This window comes from Oryctolagus cuniculus, chromosome 20 (genome assembly GCF_964237555.1).
Source record: "Oryctolagus cuniculus chromosome 20, mOryCun1.1, whole genome shotgun sequence".
NCBI lineage: Eukaryota > Metazoa > Chordata > Mammalia > Lagomorpha > Leporidae > Oryctolagus > Oryctolagus cuniculus.
The window spans coordinates 29,043,417-29,056,403 of NC_091451.1; positions in this window are offsets into that span (position 1 = coordinate 29,043,417).

Sequence of the window (12,987 nt, forward strand, 5' to 3'; positions counted from 1 at the left end):
TTATAGCCAGAGTGCTACAGATAATTAAGTGTAATTCTCACTAATGAAGAATTTATAGCATTATTCTGTTCACACCCTTCTCTTCTTGAGTACTTACTGAAATATTCAAGTATTCTCCTCTCATTCTGTGTCAGCACTCATGACTGGAATTGCTTTGTGGTCGCATATCTTTCTCTACTTGACATTCATCAACATGCTGTGGATGCTATTTTCTTTTTCTCTTTTCCTCCAGCAATTTTAGTATCAACCTCTCTCTGTAGTGAGGAACAAAGCTACAATGGAATGACAGCTTCCCTAGAAGCTCTCTAAATACCTCCCTACTCCCTACGTTTGTTTGTTCCTTTCAGACAATCAGAGAATACAAAACATGGGATACGTCTGACAAGATGCTGAGTTGAACTCAATTTTAGTAGAAACCATGCTGTGGCTGACAGTTCTGTAGCCTGAAGAGTATGTTGGGACAAAGGAAGGGAGAATGGGTATCTATTTGTTGTTTTCTTTACAACTACCTTGATTTTTTTTCAAGAAACTATCTTGAGTTATAACAGAGAACATTATCATTTTTGCTGGAAAAAAGTCCACCAAGTTGAAATGGCACTAGTGTTATGAAATGAAAATTAATCAGTTCGATTGTAAAGGGTACAAAGTTTATTTGTGTTTGTAATAATACAAAAACTTAGAGAAGGATATTAAAAGTGGAAAAATAAATGCAACTATCTTAATTGGGTTACTGTTAAAAAGGTTCTGGAATCAGCATAGCTAAATTTAAATTTATATTTCAGAACTTTTCTTATAATCAAAAAAGCCAAAGTCTATAAAACCCATTTTAATAAATATAGATTTATAGAGATAATAATACTTAGGTTTTATATTATGCATTTATCTGAGGAACGCATTTAAGTAGAACAAGTGGTATGATTTCTACATATGACATAAAAAATAATAATAATAAGTATTCATTCAACAGCATTAACTGTTGTAAAAAAATAAAGTACCATGAGGCCTGGGAATAGGTACACTTAACTAAATGCTACTTAGGAGGCTTCCAGGATCTCATGCTTCTGCATCAAAGTCTACATCAATGTCTTGTCTGAAAAATGTAAAATTGTCAGCATTCATAGATACGCAAAAAAGTCTACCAAGCATTATTGACACATGCAATTTGGCCACATGGAAAGTACAAAGCTGTTTATTCATCAGAAAATAGAAATAATAAGTCCGTCATGGGTAGCATTCACAAGAGGGAAAAATCAATTATTAAATAAGATCAATTGTGCTAATATGCAAAAATAAACTATTGCAAACTAAAAATTGCATTCATTTCAGTTGATTGGTACCAGTTGAAAATCAATTTGGTGGTGCTTCATGCTGCGCTATATTACCCATAGTATTTGCTTTATCTTCTGCTTCAAGAATAATATGCAGCCATTACAAGGCAGACCAGACAGGAAAGAGTTATTCATGCAGCTGACCTAAATTCCTCTGAATCTACAGTAATTCAAAAATACGTAAGCTTTATTAATCTAGGAATTCTAAAATTCAAGAGTGAAATAGTGAATGTGTATAGTTTGAAATTTAATTGTAGCAAAGAGAGAAGTATAAAAAATCAAGATGTTGCTATTATTCCCCTCATATTTACATATTCTAGCTATATCCTCCAACAAACTGGATAAGGTTGATTCTGCTCTTCTTTAATTTGTAAATTTTATACACTGGATGGCTAAAAGAGTTGTCCTCAAAGTTGAAATTATGCCAATCTAAATACAATATTGTCTTTTATGTTTCAACAACTTGAATTGCTCCATGAAAGGAGCAATTTACCTAAATACCTAAGCATATGGAGGCATGTCTTTTATTTACAATTTGCCTACTAGACAAGTCATTATGAATTTCCAGAAAATGCTAGCTAGATTTTCAAAATAGGAAGTCCGAAGTAAATTATGATTCAGAAAAGCCATTTGGCTAAAGTAAAATTTTATGCAATTAAATCCATGCAGTAAATATATTGGCAAATTATTTTGTCTGTTCCATGGCTTTGGGACATTTGCCAACACAGCTAAGATGGAAGAGAGTTCTGCTTTTCAAATGTGACTTCTTCATCCATTACAGAATTTAAACATCATAATTCTGGAATACCTTATTATTTTCAAAGTCCAGGGAACATAAGCTGTGGCCTCTTTAAATTTTGGGTAAGTTTTTCTTTTAAGTTTACTCTAGGTTCACTTAAAACTATTGGTTTTTAATAAAACTAAACATCAATTTCAAGGTCACTTCTTGTGCATTTGACACTTTTGTGTGAATTAGAGAAGTGTACTCCTTTGAGCGCACCCACAGTCAGTGTCAGAAATCCCACCCACACTTTCTAGTCTCACCTGGACACTGTTTTGAAGCCACGACCTGCTCAGTTATTTGTGACAGCCTGTGTCTTCTATTATCTCCAATTTTATATCGTCACGTTATGTCCTGCACATTTGACTGAGTTCAAACTTAATTTATTCCCATAACACTTTGATCTTTTTCCAAGGATTTGGTTGATTTCTTTTAGTAAGATAGAGTATTTTAAAATACCTGATTTATATTTCTCCATCCACTGATTTGTTGATCTGAAATGAATATTTGCCCATCCTCCTGTCTCAGAGAGTGAAATAGCTCTCCTAGGGTACAGAACTATCCTCTCCATCACCCTCCACATATTCCAGTCTTCCCTCTCAGTTTTGCATGTTCAAGGTGTTCCTCAATATTGAATCAGTAATTTTTGTTTGCAAAGTTCTCAAACTTCCACTATCTAAACCCCATGCCTTTATTTTTGTTGTTCCAGCTACTTGGAGAGCCTGTGGTCATATATTTATTGAGTCCTTTGTTCTTTTGAAGACCAATGGTAATGCCATTTACCCCCAATTTTTCCCAAGAAGTAAGTGGTGCTGCTTTTAAATTCCCAAAGAATTTTATCTACAGATTAATTATGTTAGTCACCATTCAATGGCCTGGATTAATTATTATATGTGTGTATGTTTCATCTTTCAAAAAAGCATGTATTTTGCAGAAAAAATTTTTATATACTTCAAATTTAAGTCACTAACACAAAGAGCAGAATGGATGCATATATTTGGCACTCAACATGTTTTAATGAGGGAATTGCAGAAGAAGCTTTATGCTTGTTTTTATAATGCTACTCTTTTATGGCATTTTAATTTCTCTAATGATTTTTAATAGACTTTATGTTTTAGAGTAGTTTTAGATTAGTAGAAAAATTGAATGGAAAGTACAGAATTCCCATTTACTTCCTGTCTACAGTTAGGCACAGTCTCTCCTGTTATTATCACCCAGAATACATAATTTACATGAGAGTTCACTTTTAGTGTTGCACATTCTATGAATTTGGACAAATGTAAAATGTCATATATCTACCATTATGCTATCACACAAGGCAGTTTCAATGCCCTAAAAGTATTTCACACTCCTTCACTTTATTCTCCCCCACACCACAACCTTAGACACAACCACTTACATTTTACTGCCCCCATAGTTTTGCCTTTTTTAGAATGTCATGCAGTCAGCATTATAATTAGGTTGTTTTGCTTACCATTATGCATAGCTCTTCCCCATGTCTTTTCATGACTTGATTCCTTGTTCCTTTTTAACAATAAATAATATATTATTGTATAGGTATATTGGAATTTGTTTATTCATTCATTCACCTACTGAGGAACATCTTGGTTGCTTCCAAGTTATGCTTTTGATAATAAAGCTATTGTAGCATTGATATGCAGGTTGTTCTGTGGACATCACATATTTATTTCATTTGGGTAAATATCATGGTGCCTTTATCCTGAGGCTGAACAGCAATTGACTCCCTCCTTCGTGACTGTTCCAACCTCCACTGAGGGAAGAGGTGAGGAAGGGTAACATGCAGCCAACCCTTCTCCTCCCTTTCTCCCTCCCAGGGTTAATTTTTGCCTCTCTCTAAAAGTCCCCCTCCTCTCTGCAAAGCTCTTTTTCCCCCACAACATTTCCTAAAGTCCAGGCAAGGCTAGTCCCCTACTCTGAAGGAGATGGAGCTGATGTTGCAGGATAAAAGGCTGGCGAGGCACCACCTCTTTCCTTCCCGCAACCACAACTGGGAAGCTGTATATATCTGGCAGTGGGGGAATAAAGGTATGTGAAGACCCTGTGCACAGTCCCCACCCAGACCTCTTCTCACAGCACAGTCTTCAAAGCTTGCTGGGAAAGGTGCGGGGCATGGAGAAAGACAAAAGTCCCTTCCAGAAGACAGTAGATGCAGAGAGGGGTCTAGGGGTGCATGGCCAAGCAGTAGTTGAGGCATCTTTTATATGCTCATTTTGTATTCAGATTGCTGATTTTCTTATTGTTGATATTTTGGAGTTCATTGTATATTTTTGGGTAATAGTCCCCTTTCACACGAATCTTTTGCAAATATTTTTCCCCCAGTCTATTCCTTGTCTTCTCTTCCCCTTGACATTGTCTTTTGAACAGTAAAAGTTGTTAATTTTAGTGAAGTCCAATTAATCAGTTGTTTCTCTCAGGGATCCTGTCTTTGGTGTTGTATGTTAAAAAGATTGTCATACCCAAGATCATCTAGAAATTTTTCCACGTTCTTTCAATTTACATTTAGGTCCATTTCAATGATTGATTTTTCCACTATGTATTTGTAAATATTTTTCAGTGGTTCCTTTAGGCTTTATCATATATGTCTTAATTTTGTCTTCCATTTTGAAAGCTAACTAGCCTGAATATAGAATTCTTGGTAGTTTTGGTGTTTGAAACACTTACATATGTTCCCACTGCTTTATAGCCTGCATTACTTGTGCTGAGACTTAACTAGGAATCTCACTGTATGGCAAGTGATGAATCATTTTTCTTTTACTACTTTGTGAATTTTTCTCCTTGTCTTGGACTTCCAACATTTCACTCTGCATTTCCTGTGATTTGAACTGTGTTTTCTGTGGCTCTCTATGAATTTATGCTAGAGCTTGTGCTTCTCATGTGTAGAGCCTAATGGTTTAAAATGGGAAAAATTCAGCCATTATTTCTTCAACTATCTTTTCTACTCTTTTCTCTGTCTCTTCTCTTCCTAGCAATCCCATTATGCCTTGGTTAGTATGCTTAATGACATAACATATTTCTTTGAAGCTTGTTACTTTTTCCACATTTTTTTTCTTTCAACTTAGTTAATCTCTATAGATCTATCTTCAAATTTCTTGTGTATGGGTTATACCTTCCAATATTCTGACTTAAATTGGCTCTTCGGTTAGAATATCAAAATATCTCTTGGCACTTCCCCTCTTGGACTATCCATTATTATTTCTTGATTCATTTTTGCAACTGGATTATTTTAGTGGAAATCGTCCCCCACCATCCTGCTCCCCAGTGTTGAATCTCCTGTGTTGTTCCTCAAAAAGCTATGCTCACAGTCACTTTAAATGACAGTAGTATTTGTAGGGCTTTCTCTGACCACATTAATTGCTAAATTCTACTCAGCATATGATGATTGTTCTATTTTTTTTTTTTTTTTGCAAATTTGTAGCACAAATTGCTCTGCAAATGCAATGAAATTGTGGCTCCTTTGGCTGCTCTCACTTCATTATTCCCAATTCTATCCTGTAAACTGTCCACAATCCAGTGTGTCATCATCAAATCCAAGAATCTCACATTTTCTTTTCGCCACAGCCTACGTTGTTCTTGAGCACCACCATGGACTTGAACTTCTCCATGCTCTGTTGCAGATAAGGTCACTTCTTTTGAGAGGAGATAGGACCAGTGGCTTTATGGCTTTCTTCTCATTGACACAGACAATAATCACTGAACTGAGGCCCCTGGGAGTAAACCAACCACAAGCTTCTTAGTGAGAATCTTTCTATAAGAGATCACTTGTTTTATGATATCCAATGCCTGATGTCTTCTTAGCTTCGCTTTGTTGAAATCGAAACACTGCCTCATAAGCCAGGGTAAGCAATAGGTGCCTAGGCATTTATTGCCCACCCAAGACAGAGTCCCTGTTTCGTAAGTTAGGTTGGGTGAGAGAAGAGAACTTGCCACTTCTCATCTACACGTACCTGGAAGAGGAACTGAAGACAGGATGAAAAACACTGAGGTTTGCTTTCTCTCAAGAATAAAGCCCTTTACCTCATAGCTAGGGGAAGAGAGGTATGCGCTTTTGTCAGAGGAAGAAGGAATTTACAGAAGTACAACAATATATACATTATTTAATTCATATATATGTTTCATGTGTCTATGAATTAATTAGGGAGAACACATTGGAGGATCACAAAGGACAGTGAATAGAAAAACGTTTTACCATGTGTCTAAAATTTAGAATTTCTGAATGAAGTTATATACTTGAGTATTGTACTTGAGTTATATACTTGAGTAATTGAGAAAATCATATTTTTCTGAATTTAAGTATAGTTGAAATTATTTGCCGTGGTAAGATAGAAATGGTTTTGAATTGGGAGTAATAGAACATTGGCTTTATGGTGAGCTTTGCAACTAAATAGCCCCACTAATTCAGGCAAGTATACTAATATTCATCTGCTTTCTTGTGTGTAAAATTAGATTAATTAAATATTAATTATGTACCATACAAAGCCATTACAGGATTAAAAGAAATACTGTAAACCTACTATATAAATGCAAAGCGCCACAAAATCTGGTATTTAAGTAGAATGCATAAACAGAGCAAACAAATCTTCACGGGTTCCCCACGTGTTTGCTGCCCAACCACTATTCTAGGAAGACAGGACTCAACAGTGAAAAACCAGGTTCTCAAGGAATTTATCTTTCTTGGTGGATACAGAAAATAAATAAATGAAAATTTAAAATAAAAAAAAAACAAATAAATGAAAATTAAGTATAGTTTTATACAAGAAAATGTGATTTTAAATTCCATTTCAAGTTTTATTTTAAAAAGAAATGGCATTCATGTGATCACATTTTTAAATAAAAATGTATTTACTTAGAAGCATTCAGGATGACAACAAAACGGCTGCAGAGCTTTTTCTTTTGCAATTACAGAGTGATATTCAATTAACAGAACAATAATTATTTTGTGTAAGCTTCATCAGAGACAACTGAGGATAAAAAGCTACCATCCCTATATACAACTAATTTGTGCTGTGCACCAACAAGACCTGCTTTAAATATCCATGCAAATTTACAACCCCCACACCCTATCAGGCAAGGTTAGTGGCTACTGAAAATACCACCTGGACAGGCTATCTAAACATATTTGGTATTGTGTTCACACACACACACACACACACACAAAGAAATTGTACAGTTTAAAAAACAAATCTTACATAGCTCACGTTTCAATATTTTCCTTAAAGGGAATGAGTTAGATACAGGGGGGTTAAGTGCTTTAAAGACAAGAAAAAAGAAAAAAAAAAACTACACTAGAAGCAACTTATTCATCATCATATCTTCATCACCTGCATTTTCACCTTCCTCCTCCTCCTCTTTATCTTCTTCATCTTTCTCTTCTTCCTTCTTTGTCTTGCTCTTTTCAGTCTTGATAACTCCATTTTTCCTGCACAAGATTTTCTTTAGCTCAATATATTGCAATATCCTCATATTCTTCATATAGCTTAGCAGCCTTCTTTTCTGAAGGCTCTTGTCATCTGCCCAGTATCACTCCACATCTCTCAGCTTCTTTGCAACATTGTCAATAGATAGTCCAGGATATTCTCCTTTAATTTGAGAGCAATACTTAGGACAAGAAAAGGCCAAAGGAACCTTCTTGGGTACATTGGGATTCTTGAACTTTTCGATTCTCCTTTAGGAGGCATACAGGTTTTCCTTGATCTTTCACAATGAGCCTAGTCTGCGTTTGCCATGCCTTCAGATGTTCCCTTCTCTTCAACAGACATGGTCTTCCACTTCTTTGAGAACTTTTAGAAAACTCTCAGAAGTTGATATAAGTATCTGGGTGCTTCTTAGTGTGCTCCTTCCAGCAGTTTTGACAAAGAATACCTACGACAACATTCTGTCTCTTGGTTTCTTAGATCCCCTTTGCCCATGTTTATTTCTTTTTCTTCATCGAGGAAGAGAGCCATCCAATGCCCATCCAGCTCTCACTTCCCCTGGCACTGTCTCTACGGAGCTCAATGTACTGCAATGGCTGTGAAAGTGGCAGCATCCTCCCTCTCTCCAATCTGTAACCAATCACATTTCTGTGGTGGTTCTTTCCTCATCTTGGGGAAATTGCACGTAAAAGAGACTTTTCTTAGACATCTTTATCTGAAGACAGTGTTGCACTATTTTGAGTGGTTTGTAAGTTAGTTGGATCACTTTTGTTCATGTTCTGATGAAATAATGTTTTATTTTAAGGAGAATTAGAATATATCTACATTTCATAAGTATTTATTGACTTCCAGCATTAGGAAGACTTTGGTAAAAGTAGAATAATTTCAGAACTGCTTGAATGAAGTCTTGCCCCATGCTTCCTGAAGAGATGTCAAACACCTCTCGTAGCAGAGACTGACAGATCACAGCACAGTAAAATGACCAGTGGGACTCTTTTTCTTTTGTGTGTGAGGAGGTTTTGGTAAAGGAGAAGTTGGAGGAAACATGAACACCACGAATACTTGCACAGGCAGAGCTACAGGCGAGTACAGTGAAGGAAGCAGAATGTAGTCTTGGTAGTCTCTGTGGACATTTTCATGTAGTCTCATAGAGTTAAATGTTTTTTATTCAGTAGAAATATTGAGCTCTTGTGTACAGCACTCTACTTTGGCTGATGATTCAAGATGAATAAGGCATGAATTGTGCCTGCAAGTTGCCTACAGTCAATTAGGAAGAAGCAACCCTGGAAATACATAAGTAGTTGTAGAATAATAAGTAGTTGTAGAATAATATCAGATGAACAGGAATGACTATAAGAAAAGAAGTACTGCTCAAAGTGAACTTCAAAGAAATGTTCACTGAGAGACAATAGGGGCTATAAGGTAGTAATAATGGTAGGAGTATAGGTAAAAGTTTGCTAGTCAAAAGGAGAGAAATGTGAACAAATGGGCAAAAATAATTTTGAGAAGGAAGAATTGAGGAAACACCTTTACTTTTAGGTTTACAAAATTCTATGAAAACATGTTTTTATTGTGCTGATGTACTGAATGTTCTGATTAACACTCTGAAATAACTTGTTTTCCTCAATCCACAGATACAGAAGGGAAGGTTACATTTTATATAAAGTATGCTCACTAATATTTGTTGAAGATCTTTAAAAATATTTTAAATATTTTCTTAAATTTAAAAGTCATATGTCTTCTAGCATTATCAATATTATCCAAAATCATGGTAAAATGACATAAACCTATTCTAACAAGGATTTTGGAAATTATATAAAATTATAAAAATAATTGTCCCCAATCTCTGGATGTTTTGTATTACAGAAAGCTAAAGTGTTATTGAAAGATATCATGTATTAGCAATGGAGAAAATTCACATAGAATATAGATTTCAACACTGGAGATATTTTTTGCATACTAAACTATGCCAAAACCATGAAATTATGTGAAAATTTAAAATATCTGGAAAATAATATTTTATTGCTTTTGTTTGGACTACTATCACACCAGCTCTAATGAATACTCCAGGAAATTTTGCCTTTTCATGATTCTAAAATATATGTACTATTTAACAGGATTTGATTCTCCTTATTAACTGTCCCTGCACACTTAACATCAAAATGCTGTTTTTACACACAGCTGATTCACTGAAGAATGTCTGTATCATGGATCTTTCTGTTGGCAAACAGTGTGTGTTGAGCTGTGGGTTAACTAGAGAAAGCTAGCCATACATGTGCAATATTCTGCTATGAATGTAGGAGTAGAGATTGGAGGCTTAAGGCTATTTCTTTCCATAAAAGTTAACAAAAAGGAATCTTCCATCTGTTAAAAAAAAAAAGGACCTGGAATTTAAAAGAGTTCTCCATTCAAAATTTGTGCACCTACTATAGAGACATATTTTTCTCCATTAAGAGAAAGTTCAACCACACCAATTAAGTGCAGCCCATTTCTCCAATACCAGACGTATACTGTGGGATACGATCAGGGCAGGAAGGAGCCATGGAAATTAAAAGGGACTCTGGAGGCTCATGCTCAAAGAAGTTTTCAATCACACTTTAAAATTAAGTGTCTCAAATCAGGATTTAATTTACAGTTTAAGATTTAATAACACAGTCATTGCATGTTAATTAAACAGCAATGGATCATTTACCAACCTGGTTAATGAGGTGTAACAACTATTGCATATAAAACATACCGACATTATTATTACATTGCCATTAAACTTCAATAAATCTGTTTGAATAATTATTGGTATTTAAGTACTATAAAATCACTAACATAACTAGGCATACCTATTTATATTTAATAAAACAGGAATTTTATTGTAGGAATAATTAAATTCCCAGGACTCTGTTCCTATTTTTGTATGGTGAACAAATCCTTTTTGCAACAGTTTGAGCTGTAGCTCTACTAAATTAAAAACTCAAGAGGGAAGAATTCAGCCCACACTGTTAGATTTAGAATCCCACCTTTCTTTAGGTCAAAGCTCACCTTTCATTTAATTAATAAGTATAATTGGAAGAGAATTTCTTCCACTATTCCTCTGACTGCAGAATCATAAATCCTTATGCTACTCCCTTGTGCTCACACAGGCACATTGACAAGCCCATGTCCAAGAAAGTGACTTGACTTAACATGCAGAAAACCCACTATTTTTAGTTTAGAAAGCATTTGGGGTAGCCAGGAAGTAGGCAGGTGCTCTTCTAACTGAAATAAACATAGGAAATGGACTTTGGTATTATGTCACTAGGTTGCAATTATGAGAAAGCTGTAATGCTGTTGAAAACTGATCTACTCTAAATAAAAGTACAACGTTGTGTTGCCAAGAACAAAATCAAAAGGTCAAGGCACAAGAGTTTAGCAAGATTGTGGGAATACAGAACTAAATATAAGATAAACTTGACAAATTTGTATTATTAATAACTAATTTTGGATATAATTCACAAATGTAATATCTGGCCTGTTTATTCTGAATTTTTAAATAAGCAATTGAAATAATACCTGCTCGGAGCTTTGGAGTAAAGGAGTTATAATAGTTTCTAAAATAGATTGGATAGAGAAGAAATGGTGTTTATTATAGAACTATGAAAATTATGGTCATTCAGGTGTATATAGTAAGCTCCTTATTTGCTTTGAAGAAATATGTAGTACCACCCACAAAGGGTAAGGTGCATTGGACCATCAAAAATCCTAAGTTTTAGGAATGATGTTTTGAACATGTATTAGGCAAGTCTACTTAAGACAAATATTCTTAGATAATATGGGACCTTGGAATGGACACAAACACTGAAGGATAGAAATATCTCTCAGTTTCAATAATACTAGCATTGTTATAAAGATGCAGGCACACACATCAGAATAAAGAGGAGAATGATGGAGGGAAGGAGACAGTTGGGGGACAGAGTGAAAGAGAGATTAACAAGATAGCTTAATTAGAGTAATGGACTTACATCACGTAAGAAATTTATATCATCGTTAGAAGAAAATATTTCTCATATGGTTGTGTTTGTTTAGTTAAGATGAAAAAAAGAAACCCAAGATCATTACCAGAGAATAAAATTAACTAGATTTTGATCTGTCACTCCCTGTTTATCAGAATGAAAATCCACCTAGGTCTCAAACAAAGTTGGTACAACAGTTCCATTACCTTAGACAAGGCCCTGTTAACATCTGGCTATAGAAAAATTAGCTACATATACAAGTTATAAAATATGCAAAATATCAAGAATCCTATCTTCTGTAATATAAATGATGTATCCCAAAATAAGATGATGTGGACATCAAATAAAAAAGGACTTAGCAGCATTGCTTAAAATAGGAATTGTGCATGAATGATAATGCCATTATGGTATAGGAAGTACACGCCTTGAAGACCTACTCTGCTCTAAGCATATTTGAATGACAGGTAGTATTTACAAAGTGAAAGCCAAGTAGCCAAAGCTATGCTTAAAAAGACTTATGTCCTGAGAGACAAGAAAACCAAGATAAATAAAGCTATAGAGAATGGCAGCTCTGAGTTTAGGTCTTGAGGAATAATCAAAATGAAAATTGGTAACAGGAGGTTTGAAGGGGGGACTATTAAGCTATATGGAAACTGTAAATCAGAAAAAGCTTATAGGTATAAGTTTTCCTGTATGATGTGGGTAGTGTCTTTACAAGGTAAAAAAATAAATATACATATTTCTTTCTGTGTAGGTATAAGGTTTGAATTCTTTTCTTCCTGCACAAAATACGCAGCTATGGAGTGTTCAGAGTGGCTATGTCTATGGCAAAATAAACTATTATTCTCAACTTGGACTTCATCCTAATGAGTAGAACAAAGAGTAACATGCAAATCAAGATCCGAACAAAGCTGTCTCCTTGCTCTGGACTGGAACTTCAATATTCTCAATATCAGGATTGGGCAGGAGCCACAACCTGTCATTACAAGACCTGATTTTACACAAAGAGCCTGGGGCAAGTTTAAAAAGACCACAAAATCACTAGATAAGGAGCATTAAAACAGACTGAGAGAATATTAAAAGTGAAAAGATAAGACTCCTAAAAAGTGAGTAAAATATCTAAAGAAAGTTAATGTTCTTGAATGTAAAAAAGAATATAAATATAATTGCATATCACTTAAAATAAATGTGAATTTATAATTCAGGTCAGGACTACAACAATAGTTTGAAGAGACTGATCAATAGTAGTTAATGTTTGCTCAACTCCTCGTGCACTGAAAATTGAAGGGAATCTATTGGAAAAGATGTGAGTATAATTTGAAGCTTCTCAACAAGCAGAGGAAATGAAAAGGAAAACAGAAACCTTATGTATTCAAGTGTGACCAAATCAGTTACAGAAAAGATGGGATTCGCCATTAGGTTAGAAGGTTCTGCTATATGAAAATACTACCTCAACATTCAGG